This window comes from Tachypleus tridentatus, chromosome 6 (assembly GCF_004210375.1).
Source record: "Tachypleus tridentatus isolate NWPU-2018 chromosome 6, ASM421037v1, whole genome shotgun sequence".
NCBI lineage: Eukaryota > Metazoa > Arthropoda > Merostomata > Xiphosura > Limulidae > Tachypleus > Tachypleus tridentatus.
The window spans coordinates 154,576,101-154,601,379 of record NC_134830.1 but is presented as its reverse complement, the minus strand read 5'-3'; the positions used below and the strand labels follow the sequence as shown (position 1 = coordinate 154,601,379).

The 25,279-nt window shown below is 32.8% G+C and overlaps 1 protein-coding gene and 1 long non-coding RNA gene across 3 annotated transcripts in view; one reads left to right on the top strand and one right to left on the bottom strand.

Moving 5' to 3' along the window:
* LOC143254170 (uncharacterized) overlaps positions 1 to 19,341 on the top strand; it is a 101,562-nt gene extending 82,221 nt beyond the window's left edge. The window contains exons 2-3 of the long non-coding RNA XR_013030056.1: positions 14,909 to 15,055; positions 17,425 to 19,341. This is a non-coding gene — a long non-coding RNA (uncharacterized LOC143254170). The remainder of the gene's footprint in view (positions 1 to 14,908; positions 15,056 to 17,424) is intronic.
* Positions 1 to 25,279, bottom strand: part of LOC143254148 (uncharacterized) — a 420,077-nt gene that overhangs the window by 51,641 nt on the left and 343,157 nt on the right. The gene's annotated exons all lie outside the window — the stretch shown is intronic.

Genomic DNA, 25,279 nt, shown 5'->3' with positions numbered 1-25,279 from the left:
TGGCCATGCCAGGCCTCATAGTACAGACAACTGAATATATGGTGACCTCAGCAGACCGATGTAGCTTTGCAATAACAAACACTCACAAACACAACTGAATATAAATAAACTTTCCGAACGCTAATTTTTTATTGTCATATACTTATTTAATAACAATTGTTTCACAGTTGGTATAGTATGTGTGATTAACAACTCATGTTCTCATTAAATAAGTTTCATTGGTGTTTCAATAAAAAGCTGTAAACAGATCTAAAAACGATGTGAATATTCACTTTACTTTATCACCTTGTTTTCGAGTAATTGGTATGTGTTTCGTATGGAATGTTCTATTCTTTTTTTAAGGATAGTTACACTATCTTTATTAATTATAATACCTGTAATATAGGTTATGTTATATCGAATGAATCGACAGATTTTTTATTAAATTTTGATCCTTTCTGGGTCATTACATCAGAAGCTAGTGAATATAGAAATACTGTTTGACCTTTAACAGTTTTGATGAATCTTATTAAATTGTACAATAATATGTCTTCCTTTATCGCAGGTATTCTGTAGCCATGCAGGAAATATGGAAGTGTTAACGTAAAGTAAAGCCAAAGACACTGTTCTACAACACTGTTTCAGTTCATTATTGAAAAGGAAACGACGAAAATATGTCAATAGAAATATTGTATGTTGGGACTGCAATTGACAAAAATGGAGAAATCTAGAAACTTAAGTTTTATTTTTTTAATTGTTTTTAAACCATGATTTCATTTGATAAATAAATATGTCCTATCAAATATTGTCTGGAATATAGTGATATCTGGTGTGACTGAAACAGTTTAAAAGAAAAAAACTTTGTTGTGTGTGTGCCTGTCGACAAATGAAATTTTGATTCAAGATTATGATAAAATCCCATCTAATAAAGATTTCTGACTGTAGATGACGGTAAAGCACCAACAGTGAATTTAATTAGTCTTTCCGCCACTTCTTTAATTTCTTAAAATGAAAATAATGGCAAGATACCATGGGATCTTATAAAATAACTGTATTATCAGAAAAAGCTTCGACTGTCACCAATCCTGCTTCATTCCAATTAAATATTAAAATTGATCTGTTGATTTACGTGAGTGTGTAGCCCAATAATTTGTGATTTAGATTATGAGATTAGTGAACAAAATAAAGATGAGTTAATAAATAACTTGCTGCATGATCAAAAAAAACGAGAACGATTGCTGAAGTATTTGCAAATAACATAATAGCGAGACACGGTGTAACCCACTACTTTCTGATGGATAGAGATGGTAACTTCGTTTTTACGTTAGAAAATTACATTGATCAATTGTTATGTGTCCAGAAAACTGAAACAACTGCTTTCCATCCAGCTGCTACGGAATTAGTAGAAATATTCAACAGAACTTTGCAAGATATAATCTCTCAATACTGTGAGAAAGATAATAAAACTTGGGAAGAGTAGGTTCATTTATTAATAAAGTGCTGAAAATTAGTCTACTCTGGAAAGCCCGTTTTTTCTATTACATGGTAGAGATGTACTGCTGCCAAAGCAAGAGATAATGACCATAAAAATATTTTATCACGCAGAAGGTTATGATTACAAGACTGAGCTTTTACAGAGACTGCAGTTAGCCTTTGAGATAATTAAAAAACATTTAATACAACATGCTCAGGATAGAGAGAAACAAACAAATAAAAAGGCAAAACTAATGAAATAAAATTAATATATAAATTGTTGTTATATACCCTTATCGTTAAGAGAGGAAACACCAAGAAATAAGTAAAACTGTGGAAAGACACTTTCAGAGCACTTAAACAAACAAGTTTAATCTATTTTGAGAATACAAAAATGTGTAAAAAAAGAAAACAGTTGGTACATGTTAATAGATTAAAGAAACTGAAGAAAGGAAACCATATCTTTAGGCATATATGATTGATGAAAACCAGATAACTGACAAAAAAGAAAATATTAAAGTCCAATTTTATTATTCGAATAAATTAGATTTATCTTATAACAATGAAGAGATAAGTAAAGCCTAGATAGAAAATTAAGAGTTAGAAGACGCTAATACCACATTAGTATCGAGGACAAGTAACAGGGTCTGTATATCAAGAACATCTATGACGACGTAAGATGATACTGTTACCCATGATTATAACCTTAGATCACGTGGTCGTGTACCAACTCAACCAGAAGTAATCTTTACCCCTACTAAAAACGAGTGAAATTTTGTTTCCAAGTAGGTGTACATAGAGCCACAAATGATATTAACAGAGTTAATGTTAGCTCTATTGATGAAACACTTGGTGTGCTAGAAGCTTTTAACGATATATTAAGCAGTAGCCGTAGCTGTAATTAGACTTAAGTTAACAATGTAGGACGTGGATAAACAATATTAAATATTTTGTATATATATATATGTGTGTCTGAGAGGTTATCGGACATTTCTCTTTATATGTTTTAGTTGTAGAAATATCTGTCGCTTTACTATCCTATTATCCTTTTTATGAGTGGAAACCTGGCGGCAAAGAACGTATTTTACCAATGAGAAATAAGACGCGTATGATTTTTATTGAAGAAGAAAATCTTATATTATCATGACATATGTGAATAATTTTCGAATTTTTACAGTATGTTCGATTGATAGTTTGATTACAAGAATAAGTAATATTGTTCGACAAATCTTTTGACGTAAGTTGTCGTGATAATTTCGATGACGGTGGTTGGGAAAATATTACCTCATTTCATATGACAAATCAGGTAATAGCAATCTGATGTCCAGTAAGGATGATACAAGGAGGAACTAAGAACTATGACACCTGATTTAGACGATATCTTCTTAACATTTGGAGATTTGTTATTAGAATTAAAGGATATTAAATATAGCATCACGATTTCCGATCGGATTTCATGAAAACGTGGTTAAATAGACGCAGGTGAAAATGCTTTCAAATTTTTGTTCGCATAAGTAAATACAAACGATTTACGTCAATTAAACAAGAAAATCGAACAACAAAGACAGGTATAAATATAAATGGTTAACTTAACATGTCACTTTATGAACTAATTAAACCAGTCTCTTCAATTAGATGACCTGAAATTCTCCTAAGTCTTAGTAAACATTAGAAAATTTTGAAACGTACCAATATCAGACAGTCTGAACTTTATTGAGTAGGACCTGAAATGTTAGTTTTCAAACCTAGAATTCAGAATAACTAACACAAATTATTATTTACTATTGGAAATTGATTTATCTAGGTGAAAACAAGTATTATATATGTAGCTGAAGAGAAAAAAGTTGATTTCATACTTTATACGTCCAAATATATTACAAAAAATGTTAGATGAAAATGATAGGAAGTTACTTCCGTACTTAGAATATATGAAACCTACAAATGGTGAAGAGATTTATATGTATTACACATGAACTTATGTAAAGACACCTGCAGCAAAGGATACAATCCGCATTTTTATGATTTATAAATAGTTATTAACTAAAACATATCTTCATATCATTCTTCATGACGTACAAGATAGTAAAGGATATTAAAATGTATGCGTTGGAAAGCTGACAAAAACGAGAGGTGTTTAATGTATACTGGAGTGAAATAACAATAATGACATGATTAAATTTTCGTTTGTTTATTTTTCGAAATTTAGCGAAAATCGTGTTGTTGTTTTTTAAATAATTTTTTTCTGAGTGAAAAAGATGCTTAATAACCGAATGATTATCTAAAGACTTGAAAATCTATTTAAAACTATTTGTACGTTTCAGTTAGTTGGACCCTTGCACATTGGAGGCTCTGTTTTCTCCTCTGTGAAATTTCATAGCTTTGTCAGCGACTATTTGGTTTAACTACACAACTCAAGAAGTTGAGACGAAACTAGGATAATTAATTGAGCAACTGGAGAACTTATCTAAGTGATTAAAAAATACTGTTAGTACCATTAGAGAAATGGAAATATTTCTCATTACTTCTGAACAATAGGCACAAAGATATACAATTTAGTTTTGCAATTTTTTAAAGAAATATTATGGAGCAAATTAACTTTATTTTTATTATGAAGCTGTAATAAGCTAATGCTGCATTTGTTTGCAGTTATATGTAAAGTTTTTACATAATATCTACCTGTTTCTCACCTATTGTGGGTATCGAATTCTGAATTTTAATGTTATAAGATATCAGAATTGACTAAAAAACGCTGGGGTATTGATAATCATAAAATTAATATAAACATTGAATAAAAAAACCTTCATTTCTCCCTAAGTAAAATAACCGACGTAAGTTATTTCCTTTGCGTTTGTTTTGGTTTTTCTTAAATTAATTATTTCTTATTATTATAAACAAACAACATAAAAAATGTACCAATTATAAGTAAACAACAGAAAACAGATCTACTTCTTATAAACAAATAATATAAAACAAATATGCTGATCATAAATAAACAATATAAAACAAATATACTGATCATAAACAAATAATATAAAACAAACCAACTTATTGATCTATATTTTAAAGGTTTTAAAACAATGTATTGGTGACTTTTGAACCCAAGCACAAAAAATAGGCGATCTGCGTTCTGTACACAGAGTGGAACTGAGCTCCGAATTTTAGTATTTTAAATTGAAACTTACTTCTAAAAAACAGGCAACAAAGTAAGAAAATTAAGATTATCCACGATTATGATTATTATAAAATTAAAAAAAGATAGTTAATTGATGAAATATACACAAAACAGAAAAAAAATAGTCCAAGAGAAGCTCAATAACAAAATTATCAGAGCGACTAAAGTCTCTCAGTCTCAACATATGTTACATAATTCATGTTATACATGAAAGAAAATGTAACAGGATATAGGTAAAACAACGTCTGTAACAGTTAATATTCTCTTATTATATCTCGACTTGTAACCTGAGAATCGCGGGTTGGTGTCCCCGTGAAACCAAAATGCTCGCCCTCTCAGCCGTGGAACCGTTACAATTTTACGGTCAATCCCACAATTCGTTGGTAAAAGAGTAGCCCAAGAGTTGGCGGTGAGTGGTGATGACTAGCTGTTTTCTGCCTATTTTACACTGCGAAATTAAGAACGGCTACCTCAGATAACGCTCGACTAGCTTTGCGCGAAAATTCAAACCAAATCAAACCAACCCTTGTTATATGACATTCACGGTACTAGATAGTTTTGTATGCCTCACATTCACAAGTTTCTTGACCTTTATAATAAAACTCTCTTCAACTTGTATTGCTTAGACAATTTTGTTCGTCTGAAGTATGGTATGAAGATATGTTTCAGTTAAAAACTATTGCTTAAAGAATGTAAAAAAATTACCTTACTTTATATGTACATAATTTACTTAATGCGACCTGTGATTGATGTGAAAGACGCTTAACGTGGCTTAATTAAAGTTAAGGTTGTCAAGTTCATGAGACATGTATATAATAAAACTTGTGAGGAATTATTCAGCTGTATTTATTACAACATATTTATGTTAGTAATGTGTAAAGTTTGGTTTGTTTTGAATGTCCCGCAAAGATACACAAGGGCTATCTGCGTTAGCCGTGTCTAATTTAGAAGTATGAGACAAGAGGGAAGGCAGCTAGTCATCACCACTTGGGCTACTCTTATACCAACGCAGAGTGGGATTTACCATCACGTTATAACGACCCCAGGGTCGAAAGAGTGAGTATTTTTGGTGTGACGGAGATTCAAACCCTCGACTTTTAGATTATGATTCGAGCGCCGTAACCACGTGGTCATGCTAGGCTGATCTACTTTTATTTAAATTAATAAAAAAAACAAGACAACATGAAGTACAAACAATAAATATTTTATTAAACACGCAGACATGGCGTGACCTGATGGAAAGGTAGCGTTCGACTATTACATAATGTGCTTGTCTCGGATCCCAAACACGGCTATCGTACATGTTCACCTTTTCAGCACGTGTGAGTGTTATAACATTATGGTCAATTCCGCTATTGTTTCGTAAAATAATAGCCCAAGAGTTGGTGATGGGTGGTGTTGACCAGCTGCCTTCCCTCTAGTTTTACACTGCTAAATTAGAGACGGCTAGCACAGATATCCCTCGAGTAGCTTTGTGCGAAATTCCAAAAACCAACAAACAAACATTTTCACTTTTTTATTACTGCATTCAGTTTGTTTCACTTTGTTTCCCAGAAATAAAAATATTGAAATACTCAAATGGAATTATAAACAAGTTCAAAATTTCTTCGGTTTGTTCGATATTTTTAAACATGATTTTAACGATTTCGATTACCAGACAACAATTTTTAAGTAATTTTACGTTTCGTTTTTTCTCTCATTATGTAGCAATTCACTTGATGCTTATGTTTAAGTGTTGCTAGAAACATTTAAAAACAAGCTTTATTGACGTTACGTTAGACACGAAGTTTTCAGCATCTCGTTTGCGTTTAAGAGTCAAATACTTTTAGACGTTTAGAAAAATGTCAAGGGCGTAGTGTACTAGGAAGTTCTGAGTAGAAGTCTCAGTGTGATAACTGATATCTAACTAAACAACTTGTTTTGAATTTCGATTTAGTTCAAAATAACATGTTGACACTGAGTAAAACCTTTACTTTTAATTTCGTGAATTGTGAAGACTCAGTCATATTTAACAGACTTAGTTAAGCCTAACACGCAAAGTTGTAGGTGTGACTTTAAAGTAATATCGTTCATTATACTATACTCTCATATGGTTCATTTCAAAACATCCCTGCCACAAGTTATTAGACTGGCCTGTTGGTTCAGTGATAGTATCTGCATATTCTAATAAAATTATTGCAATGTCCGAAAAAACTAAATCTGTCATACTTAAAACTTGACGTCAGAACATATATCACACTTAGGTTTCTTACACTTCGTTGTAAAAAGTTGAGTTTGATTATTTTTGAGAGATATCTTCTTATGATAATATAAAAACGACTTTCTATCAAACGGTGAACATACAAATCAGTGATGACGAGAAACCCACTTCTTGAGAAATTTATATGCAAAAACGGCTCGTTTGGGCTGAAAAAACACTTTTACATTGAAGAGCGAACATACAAAGTATAGAATATTAGGCCTTTTCTCAGAGGAATCACAAATCCCACCCCTAATTACCAATTAAAATTTATATAATGTTCCATGACACTGAACATTTCGAAACCTGTTGAACAAATATCCCAAGTAGACTCTTCTGTATTTGTGTACGTAACTTGAAACAACCAACTGAACTGTCCTGAACAGTACAGCAACACTATCTAGTTAGGGTTCATGTCAACAGGAACAAAACATTTTTGTGAATGAATATATGTTGACTTACATATTTATGTTTCGTTTGCTGTCCTTTTTTAATGACGTCACTAGTTTATAACGGGTAGTGTGTGTGTTTGTGTTTTTTTATAGCAAAGACACATCGGGCTATTTGCTGAGTGCACCTAGGGGAATCGAACCTCCGATTTTAGCGTTGTAACTCCGTAGACTTACCGCTTTATCAGCGAAGGTCAAAGTAAAGCGAGTATAGCGTCAGTAAATATGAGGTAGAACCGCTCGTTCTTCAGACGAGTGCTATAGAACCAAGTTAATGGTAACGAATTTTCTTTGAACAACCAAAATTATTATAATCGTCTCGTCTTACAAACAGGAAGCTTCTTATACTCTTATTTCAGGATCCAGGGAAGCCTAATCATATTTTTGTGTACAAACGAAGAATCACGAAAATATTTGTTTCAGAAACTTGAAAGATAACATACAATAATGAGACGAAAGAACAACTTTATGAAGATATTTTTGTTTTACCTACGGTTTTGTCGTTAATAAAAACTAACGAAAATATTCCAAAAAATAACAACGTAGAGGTTCAAAGCAAGCTTTATCTCAATCCACACATGAGTACAATCCATTAATAAAAGGTAAAACAATGTATGCCATGAACTAATTAAAGAAGTTAATTAAGTAACGAATAGTTAAAAGTTAGTTTGTTTTTGAATTTCGCGCAAAGCTACACGAGGGCTATATGCGCTATCCGTCCATAATTTAGCAATGTAAGAAGGCAGATAGTTATCACCACCCACTGCCAACTCTTGGGCTACTCTTTTAACAACGAATAGTGGGATTGACCGTCACATTATAATGCCCACACGGGTGAAAGGGCGAGCATGTTTGGTGAGACTAGTGTTTATTCATGAAAATACGAAAAAATATATATTTCGTTAAACTGGATATGTTTCGTCTTCATCTTTTCAACATTCTTAACTTTAATAACAATAGCAAAGGTGCCTCGGTTTAATATTCTGTAGACCCCAATCTACTGCCTGGTACGTTTTTTTTTCATTACCACGAAAATTAAATTGGGCTTTTCAGTGAGTTTTGTTTTGTTTCCTGAAATATATCGCCCTCTAGTGGCACAGAGACATATCTGCGGACATACAAAACTAGAAACCGACTTTCGATAGACGTGGTGAGCTAAGCACAGATAGCCCTTTGCGTAGCTTTGTGTTTAACCTCAAACAATCGTGAGATATATCCACCACAATGAACATAAGTAAATGTCATTTGTAATGAATTTTTACATAAGTATCGAAACTTTCATAAGGACAAGTTATTTCCGCGGTTGCATTGAATATGACGTACGATGTTACATACACCTTTTTATCAAAATAACTAACATTGTTACGTAGAACTGAATGTATAAGAGCCTCATAAACGTACGTAAATAAAGCTAAGAAAAGAAATTCAGTTTAACAACAGTCAAATAATCATTCAAATTTTGTTTTGACGTAAAGTTTGTTGATACTAATAGTTAACATTCTCTACAGTTGTTGGGATGGTGTATCCTTTAGAAATAGAGTTAAAACTTGGTTTAGTTTCGTTTGTTTGTGAATTTCGCGCAATGCTACACGAGGGTTTTCTGCGTTAGCTATCCCTAATTTAGCAGTATAAGACTAGAAGGAAGGCAACTTGTCATCACCACCCACCCTTAGTCCTGGGCTACTCTTTTAACAACGAATAATGAGATTGCACGTCACATTATAACGTCCACATAGCTGAAAGAGCGACCATATTTTTTGTGACGGGGATTCGAACTTGCGACCATCAGATTAGGAGTCGAGCTCTCTACCCAAGTGGCAGCTAAAGAGTAACACGAAAACAAAGATGAAATATGAAGTTTTGAATTTGAATTTGTATGTTCCTCGAGATTAGATTATGATGCTCTAGTAATCTATAAAAAAATCTAAGAGCCATATCGTATCTTCATCGGCCTCCACAGCTGCTAAATCGTTTCTCGGAGAAACCATCCAGCCCCTCAACTCGTCCCAAATGAAATTTTGTATATTGTCCCAGAATGTTGAACGAAACAGAATAAAAGGTATTTTTCGAATGGGTCTTTTTTTTTCAGAAATATCTTTCATTTACATAAATTATTCGTATTTGTTTAAGTTTTACTTCATAATTAATTGAACTAGCGTATGAGAACCAAACTTTTGTCCTTCTATCTGAGGGTGCGTGTCCTTTCTTACAGCAAAGCCACATCAGGATATCTGCTGAGTCCACCGAAGGAAATCGAACCCATAATTTTAACGTTGAATATCCGCAGACGTACTGCTGTACGAGCGGGACCCCTCGTAAAACTTTTAACAGTTTTAAAAAAATCTTATTAAATATAACAATAAAATATGAAACTGTTTTCCTGCATCATAGTAAAACTGTAACCATGCAGGAAATATGGAAGTGTTAAAGTAAAGTAAAGCTGTTTCAGTAATTTATTCAAAAGGAATCGGTGAAAATAGGTCAATAAAATATTATATGTTGGGAATGGAATTGCAAAAAAAAAAAATGTAGAAATCTATAAATTTAAGTTTAAATTTTTTTCATGTTTTGAAATTAGGATTTCAGTTAAAAAATGGAAGTTTTTAATAGATAAATAGATAGATAAATAAATAATAATAAATTGATAAAATAGAAAACAAATAAAAGTTTTCACATTAAATAATTAAGATTGTAATGAAAAGAAAGAAATAACTCTGTCATCATGTGTAAAGTTCTCATTTTACTTAAATTATACGTTCCACTATTCGTCCAATAGTTATTTCTTATTACTTAATGTTCTATGTTTCACAGTAGAGGCAACTGAATATACGTAAGACTCAACAGATAGCCCGAAGTGACTTTCCTGTAATGAAAACATGCACACACATGAATATAAATAAACTTTTCGAAGGCTATTTTCTATTGACAGGTATTGATATCTTAAGAGTTTTTTCCCAGTTGGTATAGCATATATGATTAACAACTCACGTTCTCGTTAAACAAGTTCCTTTATCTGCATAATTGTTTAACTTCACAGTTGTTAAAAAAATGAATAAACTGATTTGAAATCAATTCAAATGTTTGATGTACTTTACTTTCATGTTTCCGAAACATTGGTATGTTCTTCGTATGGCATGTTCCATTCTTTTTTCAGGTTAGTTTCACTAACTTTGTTTATTGTAATGACTGTAATATACTAAATTTATAATGTCCATAAGTTATTATGTATCAAAAGGCTAACTTAAATAATATTCCTTGAGCTATATTTTCCGATCTGAAAAGAAACACGCCTTCAGCAATATATATTATGTACATATTGTGTGGTTGTAGTACTCTTTGATAAACTCTTCTACTTGTTAAAAATCTCTGAGGAAGTGTACAGAAAATGCAAAGTTTCAGAAATTAATAAAACTAACACTAATGTGAAGTAAATATTTATGTTATAATGTTTATCAGTTTTCTTTTTATTCACTTATTTTATTGTAATTATTCTACATTATCAGCTTGATATCTACTTTAGAAATAACCTAGATCTTATGGGATATTATCGATATTAATAAATAGAAATCTTATTCTCAATTAGCTCTATTAATCACTTGACTAATTAAGATCAGAAGCTACTGAATATAATAAAGTGGTTGACTTTTAACAGTTTTGATGAATCTTATTAAACGCGACAATAAAATGTCATACTGTTTTCCTATATCACAATAAAACTGTAAAAATGCAAGAAATATGGAAATGTTAACGTAAAGTAAAGCCAGTGAGTTCGTTCCTCCATAGTGTTTCAAATAACTATTAAAAATGAAACGACAAAAATAGATCAATAAAAATATTTCATTTGCGACTGGAATTTACAAAAACTGAATTTCATTGATGCAAGTTTCCTGTCAAAATGTTTCTGGAATATAGCGCCACCTTGTTTTACTCAAGCAGAATATGCCACTCGAGTAATGAGATGTTAATTTAAAATTATGATAAAATCAAATCTAATAATGGTTTCTGACCGTAAAATGTAATAAAGCATCAATTGTGAACTTTATTAGGTTGATAGCTACTGCTTTCATTTGGTAAAATAAAAATAGGTCGTTAGATGTCATGGTATCTAATAAATAAGCTATATTATGAAAGAAAGATTTTAAAATTTTCACATAAAAATTGTTTACAAATCAGGAACAGAACAAACTCTTACTTAGTTCAATTTATTATTTCGTTTACCAGGATGAACATTTTTATTATTATGTTTCTGAAGAAAGATATAAGCAAACTGCTAGGTGTTAAAAGATTAAACAAACTGAAGGAAAGGAAACCCTATCAGAACGAATATATGACTGATGAAAACTAGATGATTGACAAAAAAAAAATATTGAGGTTGAATCTGATTCTCGAATAAGCTAGATTTATCTTATGACGAAGAAGAAATAAGTGAAGCCGAGATAGAAAATTAAAAGTTAGAGAACGTTAATGCCGTATATTAGGTGATGAAATTGTTGACATAGATTACTCCATGTTTAGCTTGTCTAGTAACGTCAAAGTCCATGTACCCAAGAACAGCGCCTGAAGAACATCTATAACGACGTAATCTGATACTGTAACCCATGATTATAACATTACATGACGTAGTCATGTACCAACTTAACCAGAAGTGATCCTTACCCCTACAAAAAGACGAGTGAATTTCAACCGACACGTAGCTGTACCTAGGATAAAAAACGACATTAAGAGAGTTAATGTCACTTTTAGTGACGAAACTAGTGGTGCACAACGAGCTTTTAACAATATATAAAGTTAAATGCATAGCTGTAATTAGAAATACGTAGAAAATACAGGATGTATATAGACATTACTGTATGAGTTATATAAATATGTGTTTGTGATTATAAGATTTATATGTTTTAGCAGTTGACGTATCTGCAGGTTTACAACGATAATTATAATAAAGATGAGTGTAAACATGGCGGTAAAGAATGTGAGTATTGTACCACAAGAGAGTAAGACGGGCATGATTTTTATTGAAGAATGAAATTTTATTTTATCGTGAGATAAGTGGATAATTGCTGAAAATATACCGTTTCCACAATACATTCGATTAATAGTTTGATTACGAGAAGAACTAATATTGTTCGAGAAATCGTTTTACGTGAGTGGTCATGTTAGTTTCGATGACAGTGTCAATTTCATGTGACAAATTCCGGAACAGGTATCTCATGTTCAGTAATGATATTATAGGAACTATTAATTAAAAATTATAATACGTAAGATAAACAATATCCTGTTAGGATAGAATATTTGTTATTAGATTTAAAGAATATTAAATATAGCTTTCCGATTTCCGATCGAACTCCCAAACGTGGTTTAATAGACGCTAGTGGAAATATTTTGAAATTTTTGCAACCACAGATAATTTACGTGAATTAAAGAAGAAAACATAACATCAAAAACAAGTATCTATAGAAATGTTTAATTTAACATATGATTATAATGAATTAATTAAACCAGACACTTGAATTACAAAAGAAGGAAATTAAAAATGTATCATTAAGCCCTAGTAAACATTACTACCACTTTGATACCTACCAAAATAAGACTATCTGAGCGTCAAAAAGCAAAAACTAAAATGTTAGTTTTCAATTCTAGAATTCAAAATTTATTTATTATTATTATGCCTCTCGATTCCGTGAAGGAACATAGGGCCGCAATCGCTTGCGGATTCATTAACAGGCTGGTTTTTTAAGTGAGTAGATTGTTAGCCCACTGCACAACCCCCAACCAGGAGGAGAAACATTAGCCGTCCCTAATTTTGCAGTGTAAGACTAGAGGGAAGGCAGCTAGTCATCACAACCCACCGCTAACTCTTGGGCTATTCTTTTACCAACGCATAGTGGGATTCACCGTAAATTATAACGCCCCCACGGCTGAAAGGGCGAGCACGTTTAGCGCAACTGGGATGCAAACCAGCGACCTTCGAATTACGAGTCGCACGTCTTAACACGCTCGGCCATGCTGGGCCAGAATTCAGAATCATTATCAACAATTATCATTTAAAGTTGAAAATAGTGTGATGAGTTATCTACGTCAGTACAAGTATTGTAAATACCTGGAGACAGAAAGGTGAGTTCATGGTTTATTTGTACAAGTGAATTACATTAACTGTCAGATGAAATTATTGTACATAAAGTGAAGTAAAGACAGCCGCAGTAAAGGATTCACAATGAGTGTTCATAAAGATACCTTTGAAAGCAACAGATAGAAGATTCAAATTATTTAGGATTGTATACTTAAACCAATCGTTAGCTCTAACTGTGGAAATGACAGAGAAAGTTATGCTGAAATATATACAAGGTTCCATAGTGTATGTGATCCTGAACTATGCAAAAATAGAATAATTTTATATTTGCAAAATTAAGACAGCAGGAACTTGATTATTTTATCTGCAAAAGATGAACTTACCTTTTCAATAGTATGCCCTAAATGAAATATAAATCGGTTATGGAACTGACGTAATTAAATTAAAGAATAGTGGATATCATAGATTGTCTAGAACTTGTTCTACTAAAATTCAATGAATTACGTTATTCTATAGTTTAACAAGTAAAACTAAATATACAGGAAATCTGTTAAATATAAGAATTTCCCTACGGGCAAGAACTATGGACTATAAAAGAGTTACCGCTAATTCACAATATAAATATTGATTCACATCTTAAATGCCTGTCTAACATATAAGATGAAATCCGAAACTTGCCCTGTTCGAGAGCTGGGTAAAGCTTCAACTAATTTCAACAACATGTAGACCACGTAAAAGCTAAACCAATGATGATTATAGAACAACATTAATTCTATAAAACATGTTGAGAAAGTTTCCGCTGCTCGTTTAGCGTTTAGTCTGTAAATAGTTGACGTTATCGAGGTTTGTAAAGGGATTGTGGAAACTATGGACACTGAATTAATGAGTGGAACTAGGAAGAAACTGTAACATCTTGACATCACTACAGTATGGAATAAAGTTACGAAGGATTGATTACTGAGAAACTTAAAACAACCTCCAATATAAACAGCTGGCTTATTGATTAAATATCGATAACAAGAATGTGAGTACAGATACAAGAAAAATCTCAGGGTCGAATATTTGGCCATGTATTAATATTTCTTCTGGAATATTTTTTTTCGAATTGTTAACATTCGAAATATATTCTATAGAAACGAACCTCAACAAACATTTAGTTCTGTATCGAAACGGGTTCATGAAACACCAATAAAAAACAGATAGACAGATATTTACTACTTTATTCAGCTTATTGTTCTCTCTTTTCTATTACCGAAAAAAATCAAACTAAATTTCAAAACAAAGTATTGTATTTAACATTAAGTTTGTAGTAATTTCAAGTATATATTGTTCCTTCACTTAAAAACCTAAAGTTTGTTAATTGAATAAAGTTCACATTGCAGAACCCCATTTCTATCGGCGATAATTCAGATCCTAAGACGTTGTGAAAATAAAAACATATATAAAGTGTTATTTAATTTGAGTTAACACCTCATATTGTGGATGTTGTTAAAAGTAAGTTATTTAATTAACGTTAATGACTTTTAAAGGATTGGGGAGTTTATTCGTGATGACGAGAAACTTAATTGAAGTGAAAACGTATCTGAAGACGTTTGGTTTGGATATTGAAACTTTTATTAAGATAAAGAAGAGAACAACGTTTCCACCTTATTAGGTCATCTTCATGTTTATAAAGAGTAAGAAACTTTCTCTTTGTTAATCTGAGGACGTTTATGTTTTAAGACATCTATTAATTATTTGATTACTGTTGTAAGTGGTAATGCACTACAAATTAATCTGTATGTTTAATTTGTTTATTTATATAATTCTCGTTAAATATTCGTATAAACCACGTATATATATATATCACTGTAATGTAATGTAACAAATAATATATCACACACTCTATTACACTTATGAATCTCCTCTTCTCACAGCAACTTGTAAAGTAGAAGTTAAAATGTTTTATTCTTACCCTTTAATAAAACTGAAGATTACTTGTACTGCACAAACACAGTTATATTCTCTATTCTCCTAGCGACTTATCGATTACTTTTGTGACTTAAATCGCTAATATCAAGGGTAGGTTATTTGCAATAAATAAAATTCAGATAGCCCTGGTGCTTTCCATTAAATAAACAAGGTGACATAAGGCCCTTATGCTTTCATTTTAATCCCAATACGTTTTTAATGGGTATAAATTTTAGCTCTTAAATATTACACATTACTTAGAAATTCAATTAACCATCAGAAAGCAGCAAATTCTTTAAATATTCAACACTTTTAGAAAAGTAAAGATAACACAGCAGCTCCTTCCAAAAAATAACAAACCAGTGACGATATGACGTGATAGATATTAAAATACCACACTATGCATTCTTATATCATGTGAGATAATATTGACATTAATAAAAAATACAGGATTATGCCCTTACCCCTAACCTTAAACAATTCGTTACCTCTAACTGTGAAAATGACAGAGAAAGATATGTTGAAATGTGTAGAATGTCCACTTAGAGTACGTGACCCCAAACGATGTAAAAATAGAATGGTTATCACTAACCCATCTTAATCTTATAAAATTAATTTTATGACATATTCCCTATATTACGGCTGACAATATGTATCAATATTATTCTCAATCAGCTTTACTAATCACTAGATATATTATCATACTCTGATCACCATTGGTTAATTAAATCAGAATTTCGTAAATATAATAAAACCGTTTGAGTTTTAACAGTTTTGATGAATCTTATGAAATTTCCAAAAAATTATCACACCGTGTTCCTATATCACAGTAAAACTGTAACCATTATGAAAACTATGAAAGTGTTAACGTAAACTAAAGCCAATGTGCTCCTTCTTCTACTCTGTTTTTGTTAATTATTATAAAAGAAACGACGAAAATAGGTCAATAGAAATATTTTACTTTGGGACTGGAATTGCCAAATATGGAGAAATCTATAAATTTAAGTTTTATTCTTTTTAATGTTCTGGAATATAGTGACATTTAATGTGATTCAAACAGTATAGAAGGATAGCAGAAAAGATTGTTTTTGTCTTTGTGGTTGTCCACTAAGTAGATTTTCATCGTAGACTGTAATAAAATCTCTTCTTATAATGATTTCTGAATGTATATGGCAGTAAAACATCAATAGTGAATTTAATTAGCTTTTCTGTTTGTTTGTTTTGGAATTTCGCACAAAGCTACGCCAGAGCTATCTGTGCTAACCGTCCCTAATTTAGCAGTGTAAGGCTAGAGGGAAGGCAGTTAATCATCACCACCCGAAGCCAACTCTTGGGCTACTGTTTTACCAACGAAAAGTGTGATTGACTGTCACTTTATAACGCCCCAACGGCTGGGAGGGCGAGCATGTTTGGCGCGACTCAGGCGCAAACCCGCGACCTTCAGATTACGAAGCACACGCCTTAACGCGCTAGGTCATGCCGGGCCCAGCTTTTCTGCCACTGCTTTCATTTGTTAAAATAAAAATAGGTGGGTAGATCACTTGGTATCTAATAAAAAACTTTATTATCAAAGAATGCTTCACCTGTCACCAATCCTACTTCATATTCCATAAACTCACTTAGAGAGTTGGTTAATTAAAGGTTAAAACAGATCTGTTATTGTAGTTTTCATTTCTGTTCGTCCCATGTTTTGCCATATTAATATGCCTCATAATTTAAATTACATACACATTATTTTTGTATTAGAAACATATTTTCCATAATTCAGACACGCAGACCACAAAATTAATATTTATTTTCTTCTATCTCGTAGAAATTGTTTATAAATCGGAGAAAAAATAACTATTACTTGGTTCAATTTATTATTTCCTTTTATCACAAAGAATATTTTTTATTATTATGTTTCTAAAGAAAAATATAAACCAACTGAAGAAAATAGAAAAAGATTTGTAACAAATAAATATATAACTTCATTCACCTAGAAATTTTCTGGAAATCTTCGTCATATATTTTGAAAATTACATCTTGTGGTCTCTCTTTTTTGTATGAACTTGGTATCTGGTTGACTCTGTGTAGCCATTGTTTATTTTTCCAGTGTCTCTACGTGCGTTATCGGCCCGTTGAGAGAAAAACGTAAAAACGTTTTATAACTTGACTGTCAACTCTAACGAGATTGTCGTAGGAACCGAATAAGTAACAGGACCAGATACATATGTTATGACTGGGTATAACACCTTTTAGATTTCTTTAAGAACAATCAATGTACAACTGCCACTCACATTATTCATAGACTGCAGTTCATACTATTTGTATTATTTAATATAGCAATATTGTTGCAATAAACTAGTGAATGTTCACATGAACTAAAATGTGAAAGAAAAGAAATTCTTCCTAACCACGTAGTAGTAGTCAAGGCCATTAACAGAGAAACATTAGCTGCAGTAGTACAGCATAATGTGAGGAATAGGAAACACCAGACACCACAAAATAAAATAAATAGGGAAATATTTATCAGGAAATATGTAACAAAATATAAATAAGGTGTAATAACATTACTAAAATTATATAGAGTTTATTTGTATGACAAGTGACACTGATAGTGCAAAGAAGATTAAACACATAACAGGGTTAAATGACAATAAACCTATAGCACAGAGACTTCAAAGAGTGCCAGCGATACACATGTTTGAATGAAAACAGTGAGTGAAAGATGTGCTTTTAGAAGGAATAACAGATGATAGTATCAGTCCGCATGCCTCCCGGTTGTATAAGTTCCTACGAAGGACATAAAGTTTAGGTTTTAAATTGGTGAATGTAGTTACAGTTAAAGATATTTATCTGTTACGTGATTTACAGGAAACTTTAGAAAGGTTGGGTAATATTAAATACTTTTCGTCTATTGATTTCAAAGTGGGTACTGGTAGGTAATAATAAAAGATAAAGCTAAAACTACTTTTGTCTTATCTTCAAGTAAATATCAGTTCAACAGAATGTCCTTTTGTTTATGTGATACTCTTTCAACATTCCAGAGATTAATGAATATCGTATTATAACATCTACAATACTTAGAAAGTTTATGTTACTTCTATTAAGTTACAGTGTTCGCCACGACCATAGGTGAACACTTATAAAGACTGAAACGTGTATTTGATAGGTTACGAGAAGAAACTTCAAAGGTTAAATGAATCAAATGTCAGTTCTTGATAAAAGAAATGGAATATCTAGACGTTGTGAAACCTGACATTAAAATGTAAGTAATCCGTGCATTGATAGGACTTTATAGAAGATTTATTCTACATTTTAAGTTATTGGCAAAACCTGAAACTAAGCTAACTATGAAGGATGCAGAAGTTATGGGAGCAGATAAAAGACAAGGAACATCGAGAAATTACGAGACGTTGTATTAAATCACCCTTTTTAAGTTACCCAGATGTTAGTAAAGAAGTTATCAAAAAAGAAAAATGTTTGTGTCTAATCAAATGATTCGAAAGAACTAGATTTATCTTATGATGATGAAGAGATAAGTGAAACCGAGATAGAAACTAAAACTTAGAGGACGTTAATACCATATTAGATGATGGAAGTGTTGACATTATGATTATTCTACATTATTAGCTTGATGTCTTGTTTCGGCGTAACCTAGATCTTATGGGAAATTGTATTATATTTAGGCTGTTAAGAACTAGAAATCTTATTCTGTATTAGTTGTATTAATCCATAGATTTATTATCTAATTCTGATCACCTTGGTTCATTAGATCAAAAGTTAGTGAATATAATAAAACCGTTTGTGCTTTTAAGAGTTTTGATGAATGTTATTAAAATGAACAATAAAATGTCATACTGTTTTCCTGTATCACAGTAAAACTGTAACCATGCAGGAAATATGGAAGTGTTAACGTAAAGTAAGGTCAATGTCCTCCTTCTTCCACACTGTTTTAGTTACGTATTGAAAAGGAAACGATTAAAATAGGTCTAGAAAAATATTATATGTAGTGACTGGATCTGCCATACATGGAGAAATATATAAATTTTTGTTTTATTTCTTTTAAATCTTCAGAAACCATTTTTTTTTCATTTGATAAATGGAAGTTTCCTTTAAAAAAAAGTTATTGAATATAGCGCCATCTAGTTTTACTGAAACAGTATAAAAGGAAAGAAAAAAGATTGTTTTGTGTAAGTGCCTGTTGACTGAGAAGATTTTAATTTGAGATCATAATAAACTCACATCTAATAATGATTTCTGACTGTAGATGGTAGTAAAGATTAATAGCAAACTTTAATTAATCAGGCGGTCATTGCTTTAATTTGTTAAAATGAAAATAGGTCGTTAGAAGTCACAGTATATAGTAAAAAATTGTATTATGAAAGAAAGCTTCTTCAGTTGCCAATCATACATCATATCACATAAACGTATTTTGAGGATTGGCTATTTAAGTATTAAAATTAATCTGTTAATGTCACATGAGTGTTCGGCCCAATAATATCACTGCATATACAGTTCTGAATACTGTTCATAAGATATTTTGCAATACTACATAAATCTGATTACTTTAGTTACATACAAGTTATTTTAGTTTCAAAAATAAATTTTCTATAATTCATATACGAAGACTTCAATAATACTATTCTTTTTTAATTGTAGAAATTGTTTACAAATTAGGGAGAAAACAAACTCTTAGTTAGATATATTTATTATTTCCCTCATCATAATGACATTTTTTATTATTATGTTCCTGAAGAAAAAAATATAAACAAACAGAAGAAAATAGAATAACATTGATAACAAGTGAATATATATTATGATTCATCCAGATGTTTTGTTGAAATATTCGTCTTTTCTTTTTAAAACACATATTGCAGTTTGTCTTTTATATATCAACTTCGCATCAGGCTGACTCTCTAAAACTATTTTTCTTGATCAAGTGTTGATTACGTGCTTTGCCAGCTCGTTCACACAAAAACATGAAAACTTTGTATAACATGATAGTCAACTCTACGGAATTTGCAAAAGTACCGAATAAGCTGTGGGACATATGTTGTAATTGGAAAGAACACCTTTTGGATTTCTTTTAGAACCACTGTACAATTCACTCATTGTGTTCATAGACTGTGTTTCTTGCACTGGTGTTAATTCATTTAGTAATATTATTGGAATAAACCAGTGAACGTTTATATAAAATAAAATGTAAAAAGAAAAAAATATACTTCCTAACATCCTAGAAGTAAGCAAGGCTACTAATAGAGAAACATTAGCTGCTGTGGTACAGCATAATATAATGAATAGTAAACATCAGACACAAAATAGTAAAATAATTTGTGGATACATTTCTTAGGAAATATGAAAGAAAACATTATGAAAGCGTCATAACATTCCAGAAAAATATAGAGATATATTTGCAGGAGAAATAAACCTGGTCGTACAAAATACGTTAAATACAAAATATGGTTAAATGACAATGAACCTATAGCACACAGACCTCAAAGAGTACTAGAGAAACACAAGTTTGAGTAAAAACAGTGTGTAAAAGATGTGCTTGAACAGAGGATGGTATGAGTCTGCATCCTGGGTTGTATTTGTTACTTGAACAAGGAGTAACAGAGGATGGTATGAGTCTGAATCCTGGGTTGTATTTGTTACTTGAACAAGAAGTAACAGAGGATGGTATGAGTGTGCATCCTGGGTTGTATTTGTTACTTGAACAAGAAGTAACAGAGGATGGTATGAGTCTGAATCCTGGGTTTTATTTGTTACTTGAACAAGAAGTAATAGAGGATGGTGTGAGTCTGCATCCTGGGTTGTATTTGTTACTTGAACAAGAAGTAATAGAGGATGGTATGAGTCTGCATCCTGGGTTGTATTTGTTACTTGAACAAGAAGTAATAGAGGATGGTGTGAGTCTGCATCCTGGGTTGTATTTGTTACTTGAACAAGAAGTAATAGAGGATGGTGTGAGTCTGCATCCTGGGTTGTATTTGTTACTTGAACAAGAAGTAATAGAGGATGGTATCCGTCTGCATCCTGGGTTGTATTTGTTACTTGAACAAGAAGTAACAGAGGATGGTATCCGTCTGCATCCTGGGTTGTATTTGTTACTTGAACAAGAAGTAACAGAGGATGGTGTGAGTCTGCATCCTGGGTTGTATTTGTTACTTGAACAAGAAGTAATAGAGGATGGTATGAGTCTGCATCCTGGGTTGTATTTGTTACTTGAACAAGAAGTAACAGAGGATGGTATCCGCCTGCATCATGGGTTGTATTTGTTAATTGAACAAGAAGTAACAGAGGATGGTGTGAGTCTGCATCCTGGGTTGTATTTGTTACTTGAACAAGAAGTAATAGAGGATGGTATGAGTCTGCATCCTGGGTTGTATTTGTTACTTGAACAAGAAGTAATAGAGGATGGTGTGTGTCTGCATCCTGGGTTGTATTTGTTACTTGAACAAGAAGTAATAGAGGATGGTGTGAGTCTGCATCCTGGGTTGTATTTGTTACTTGAACAAGAAGTAATAGAGGATGGTATCCGTCTGCATCCTGGGTTGTATTTGTTACTTGAACAAGAAGTAACAGAGGATGGTATCCGTCTGCATCCTGGGTTGTATTTGTTACTTGAACAAGAAGTAACAGAGGATGGTGTGAGTCTGCATCCTGGGTTGTATTTGTTACTTGAACAAGAAGTAATAGAGGATGGTATGAGTCTGCATCCTGGGTTGTATTTGTTACTTGAACAAGAAGTAACAGAGGATGGTATCCGTCTGCATCCTGGGTTGTATTTGTTACTTGAACAAGAAGTAACAGAGGATGGTGTGAGTCTGCATCCTGGGTTGTATTTGTTACTTGAACAAGAAGTAACAGAGGATGGTATCCGTCTGCATCCTGGGTTGTATTTGTTACTTGAACAAGAAGTAACAGAGGATGGTGTGAGTCTGCATCCTGGGTTGTATATGTTACTTGAACAAGAAGTAACAGAGGATGGTATCCGTCTGCATTCTGGGTTGTATTTGTTACTTGAACAAGAAGTAACAGAGGATGGTGTGAGTCTGCATCCTGGGTTGTATTTGTTACTTGAACAAGAAGTAATAGAGGATGGTATGAGTCTGCATCCTGGGTTGTATTTGTTACTTGAACAAGAAGTAACAGAGGATGGTATCCGTCTGCATCCTGGGTTGTATTTGTTACTTGAACAAGAAGTAACAGAGGATGATGTGAGTCTGCATCCTGGGTTGTATTTGTTACTTGAACAAGAAGTAACAGAGGATGGTATCCGTCTGCATCCTGGATTGTATTTATTACTTTAACAAGAAGTAACAAAGGATGGTGTGAATCTGCATCCTGGGTTGTATATGTTACTTGAACAAGAAGTAACAGAGGATGGTATGAGTCTGAATCCTGGGTTGTATTTGTTACTTGAACAAGAAGTAACAGAGGATGGTATGAGTGTGCATCCTGGGTTGTATTTGTTACTTGAACAAGAAGTAACAGAGGATGGTATGAGTCTGAATCCTGGGTTTTATTTGTTACTTGAACAAGAAGTAATAGAGGATGGTGTGAGTCTGCATCCTGGGTTGTATTTGTTACTTGAACAAGAAGTAATAGAGGATGGTATGAGTCTGCATCCTGGGTTGTATTTGTTACTTGAACAAGAAGTAATAGAGGATGGTGTGAGTCTGCATCCTGGGTTGTATTTGTTACTTGAACAAGAAGTAATAGAGGATGGTATGAGTCTGCATCCTGGGTTGTATTTGTTACTTGAACAAGAAGTAATAGAGGATGGTGTGAGTCTGCATCCTGGGTTGTATTTGTTACTTGAACAAGAAGTAATAGAGGATGGTGTGAGTCTGCATCCTGGGTTGTATTTGTTACTTGAACAAGAAGTAATAGAGGATGGTATCCGTCTGCATCCTGGGTTGTATTTGTTACTTGAACAAGAAGTAACAGAGGATGGTATCCGTCTGCATCCTGGGTTGTATTTGTTACTTGAACAAGAAGTAACAGAGGATGGTGTGAGTCTGCATCCTGGGTTGTATTTGTTACTTGAACAAGAAGTAATAGAGGATGGTATGAGTCTGCATCCTGGGTTGTATTTGTTACTTGAACAAGAAGTAACAGAGGATGGTATCCGCCTGCATCATGGGTTGTATTTGTTAATTGAACAAGAAGTAACAGAGGATGGTGTGAGTCTGCATCCTGGGTTGTATTTGTTACTTGAACAAGAAGTAATAGAGGATGGTATGAGTCTGCATCCTGGGTTGTATTTGTTACTTGAACAAGAAGTAATAGAGGATGGTGTGTGTCTGCATCCTGGGTTGTATTTGTTACTTGAACAAGAAGTAATAGAGGATGGTGTGAGTCTGCATCCTGGGTTGTATTTGTTACTTGAACAAGAAGTAATAGAGGATGGTATCCGTCTGCATCCTGGGTTGTATTTGTTACTTGAACAAGAAGTAACAGAGGATGGTATCCGTCTGCATCCTGGGTTGTATTTGTTACTTGAACAAGAAGTAACAGAGGATGGTGTGAGTCTGCATCCTGGGTTGTATTTGTTACTTGAACAAGAAGTAATAGAGGATGGTATGAGTCTGCATCCTGGGTTGTATTTGTTACTTGAACAAGAAGTAACAGAGGATGGTATCCGTCTGCATCCTGGGTTGTATTTGTTACTTGAACAAGAAGTAACAGAGGATGGTGTGAGTCTGCATCCTGGGTTGTATTTGTTACTTGAACAAGAAGTAACAGAGGATGGTATCCGTCTGCATCCTGGGTTGTATTTGTTACTTGAACAAGAAGTAACAGAGGATGGTGTGAGTCTGCATCCTGGGTTGTATATGTTACTTGAACAAGAAGTAACAGAGGATGGTATCCGTCTGCATTCTGGGTTGTATTTGTTACTTGAACAAGAAGTAACAGAGGATGGTGTGAGTCTGCATCCTGGGTTGTATTTGTTACTTGAACAAGAAGTAATAGAGGATGGTATGAGTCTGCATCCTGGGTTGTATTTGTTACTTGAACAAGAAGTAACAGAGGATGGTATCCGTCTGCATCCTGGGTTGTATTTGTTACTTGAACAAGAAGTAACAGAGGATGGTGTGAGTCTGCATCCTGGGTTGTATTTGTTACTTGAACAAGAAGTAACAGAGGATGGTATCCGTCTGCATCCTGGGTTGTATTTGTTACTTGAACAAGAAGTAACAGAGGATGGTGTGAGTCTGCATCCTGGGTTGTATTTGTTACTTGAACAAGAAGTAATAGAGGATGGTGTGAGTCTGCATCCTGGGTTGTATTTGTTACTTGAACAAGAAGTAATAGAGGATGGTATGAGTCTGCATCCTGGGTTGTATTTGTTCCTCAGAAGGATGGAAAATTAAGGTTTTGGGTAGAATTTGAAAAAGTGATTGTTGTAACAGTTGAAGACATTTATCTGTTACGTAATGCAAAGAAAACTTTAGAAAGCTTGAATAATAGTGAACACTTTTTGTCTATTCATTTCAAAGTGGATAATGGTGTACATAAAAGAGAAAGAGTTAGGTAGAACTGCTTTTGTGTTACTTTCAGAAAAATATTAGTTCAACAGAATGTACTTTTTTATGTAATGCTGCTTCAACTTTCAATAGATTAATGAATGTTGTATTATCAGATCTACAACATTCAGGATGTTTCTGTTACTTAGATGACGTTATAGTGTTCGCTGCGGTTATGGAAGAACACTTAGAAATATTAAACTTGTATTTGATAGATTACGAGAAGGAACTTCAAATATTAAATATTAAACAAAAGGAAAATATTGAGGTCGAATCTGATTACTCAAATAAAGTAGATTTATCTTATGATGACGAAGGGACAAGTGAAACCGAGATAGAAAATTAAAATTTAGAATACGGTAATACCATATTAGATGATGGAAGTGTTGGCACAGCGTGTCAAGTGACGTCATGGTCCCTGTACCCAAGGAC